Below are 3,365 nucleotides of genomic sequence, written 5' to 3' on the forward strand. Positions count from 1 at the left end.
GTACGAAAACAAATCGGCAGGGGCCCTTGAAGGATGTAGCTCGTTATTCCGACAGCTTTCACATGGTCAAGATCAGGGGCCATCGCGGTGGCTTGGCGGTGAAATTCTCACACTCTGACCTAGCACCGCTCATCAAGGCATGCTGTGGCAGGCATCCCACGTATAAAGCAGAGGAAGATGGGCACAGATGTTAGCACAGGGTCAGTCTTCCTCAGCACAAAGAGGAGGATGGGCAGCGGATGTTAGCTCAGGGCTAATCTTCCTTAAGAAAAAAAAGTGACATGGTCAAGATCAGTAGCAGCAGCTTTCATGTTGGTGTTCAATGTGCTGGCAGCTTTGGCAAAACCAAAATGAATATATATTTTATCATTTTACCATATCCCATAGACTCATAGAAGTTGACATATGGAAGGTATCTAATGCAATACCCTAGGTCATATTCCAGATTAGAGGCCAAACATCCAGCTGATAATAGTATGCCAAATATTTATTGTTTCCATTATGTGTCAGGCACTAGCTTCATACTCACAACAAGCTTACCAAGTTGCTACTGTTATGACCAGTCCAATGTCATAGGTGCTGGGAAGATCAGAGAGGCTGGACCAACTCTCTGAGGTCACACAGCAGGAGGGACAAGCTGGTGTACTTCTCCACTATGCTTTGCTGCTTCTGGGAAGTGAAGAGACTTACATAAAATCCAGCTATTGCAGATAGGAACATACAGTGTTTGCACTAGACAAATTACTGCTATAATATATTCAAAAGAGTAATATGATCATTTCAAGCAATTACAGAGCATTCAGGTCATACGCTAGAATTGGAAACTGCCAGAAAAACACTGGCGTTTCCATTTTTTCATACCTACAGGTGGAAGTTTGCTGTGACGTTTATTTTAATTGAGTTACACCTACATACTGGAGATCTACCAGGCGTCTTTCTGGAACTTGACATTTTATGTCGCTTGTGACTTTACACACTAGGGTTTCCTTTTGCAGAAACGGGAGCAAGACTCACTTGGAAAAACCTTTGAGCTTTTCAGATTTCAGGGCCCATTCAGAGCACGGCCGGTTCAGAGAGAGAACGTGCCATATTCAGCTGTGATTTCTGCAGTGACGCCTGGCACCCCCGCAGCATTGAACGTTTGAAGATGCCCGGCTCTTAGTTAGTTCCTGCATCTTTCGGGATCCAGAGAAGGAAACATGGGCACAGACCCCAAGAGCGGCCGCTCCTCCCCGGACCAGGGCTGCCTCCAGCGACGAGGATCCCGAGTCACAGCGTTAGGTTATGCCGCCCCCTACTGGCCAGAGTGAGACACTGCACAAAACTCCCAGCAGGCAGGAAACTTGTGATTCAGTGCTTCTCAATTCGATTAACATAGACTCTTTTTAAAGGGGGGGCAAAATCTCTTTTAAATATATCTGCCGTCCCCAGATGGAAAAACACCACTCTAAATTATGCAAACGAGGAAGTTCAGATAGCAAGCAAGCGTTAAATTCTGAGAGGTGCCTTCAGTTTCCATGAGAGATCCCGCAAGGCACAGACGTTATCTTTGTTCTCTGGGCTATGCACCTTGTGTAGTTCCTGCCATAAATCTTGCAGCAATGATGACCTTTAGTCGGGGCACCTGTCTGCTTAACTTTCAGTGTTATTTATAACTCCATTCTTATGGAAACATTCTCTTCCCTTGGCTTCTGTGAAATTACATTTCTCTTCTTTGTCCTCTATATCTTTCTGTCTTTTCCCCCTGAAAATAGGGAAGGATGTCTTTGCCCTGTCTCCACATTCTGTCCTTTTACACTTTCCTGTTATGAGATTGCCTTACTCCGACAGCTTCCGGTATCACCTTCTCTGTAACCCCTTCCCACCTCCACCTTCTACCTCCCGGTGACCACGTCCCCCTGTCCTTAGCACTGTCGCCTTGTTTATAGGTGTCTGTCTTGCCCCCTAGACCTCAGCGATTTAAGGACAGAAGACCATGTCGTAGACATTTTTGAATGATACACTTATTTGTATCACTTCAATTTGAAAATTGCTCAGCATTGTTAAAGGAATCCTCTTGACTAGGATGTTTGAATAAGGGAATTATGACCTAAGAAGATATGCACACGATGAACAGGAATACAAGATGGAACGTGAGAGAGAAACGGCAGGTTACAGAAGGGGATAAAGCCCTGTATTAGGTGACTCGAAGGAAGAGCAATTGCCTCTGGCCAGAGGATGAAATCACTTTTGAGCCTGATCTGAAATGATAAGCTATATATGTGGGGTTAGGTGGAGGTGTAGTCATATAAGGAAACTGTTCCAGACAGAAGAAATACAAACAAAATAAAATACAAGTCTCTGAGACAGCAAACTGTGAGTATCTTCTATGAGCAAGGAGATGTGCTGTTTTTCCAGAGCCTAAGGTACTCTCAGGGGAAAGAGAGAAAGGTAGATGGGGCCACGTCACTAAAGGCCTTACAAGCCAAATGGAGGGTAGTAGGATATCTTGACAGGTAGGAGCCGGGGTGGAGTGTCTGTGGGCTGGTGGAGCACAGACGCCCCTGTACCCAGCTATCCAGCTGTATCTCGCTCTTCCATGCGAGTGGTAGTACTTCTGGGAAAAAAAGACTCTGCCTACCCCTGCAGTTTGGACATACATAGACACACAACTTGGTGTGGGCAGCTTTGAGGAAGGGTCCAGGGGGTCTGAGTCTGACTTGGCAAACCAGGCACAGCTTCGAGCTGCACATGATGGGGGTAGGAGTTCCAAGTGTCCCAGGGCAGCGGGCACCAGAACAAGATGACACCAGCACTGGGGTGACACATGCAACCGTTACGAAAGGGCTGCACGTGGGATTCTAAGGAGCACTGTTGTTACCTCTGGAACACTTGAGGACACAAGCAACTTTTGGAAGGACACCTCCCCGCCCCCGCCTCAGATCCAGTGTTGAAAGGAGTCAGCATCCTCTTCATCAGACAAGAGCAGTGGTTCCCAAATTTGAGCGTGCCCCAGAATCACCACAGGGCTCATGAAAGCAGATTGCCAGGTCCCACACTCATAGTGTCTCAGCTCATAGTCTGGGGCGGGGGGGGAGGGTCCTCAAATTTCCATTTCCATTAAGTTCCCAGGTAAGGTTAATGCTGCTGGTCCAGGGACCAACTTTTGAAAACCATTGTCCAAGAACATCCCTGGGAGGAAAATGCTGGGAGCAGGCCTGTTCTGTTCAGAATGAAGTACCCAGCACCCGGCAAAGTGCCTGAGACATCAAAGGCCCTCAAGAAATAAATGGATGTGTTCACAAACTGTAATACAGACAGAGGACAGAGATAAAGCCCCATATTATATGTTCATAGGAGGGATGGATCCCGCCTTCAGACGGAAC

Source organism: Equus asinus, chromosome 29, assembly GCF_041296235.1.
Source record: "Equus asinus isolate D_3611 breed Donkey chromosome 29, EquAss-T2T_v2, whole genome shotgun sequence".
Lineage (NCBI taxonomy): Eukaryota > Metazoa > Chordata > Mammalia > Perissodactyla > Equidae > Equus > Equus asinus.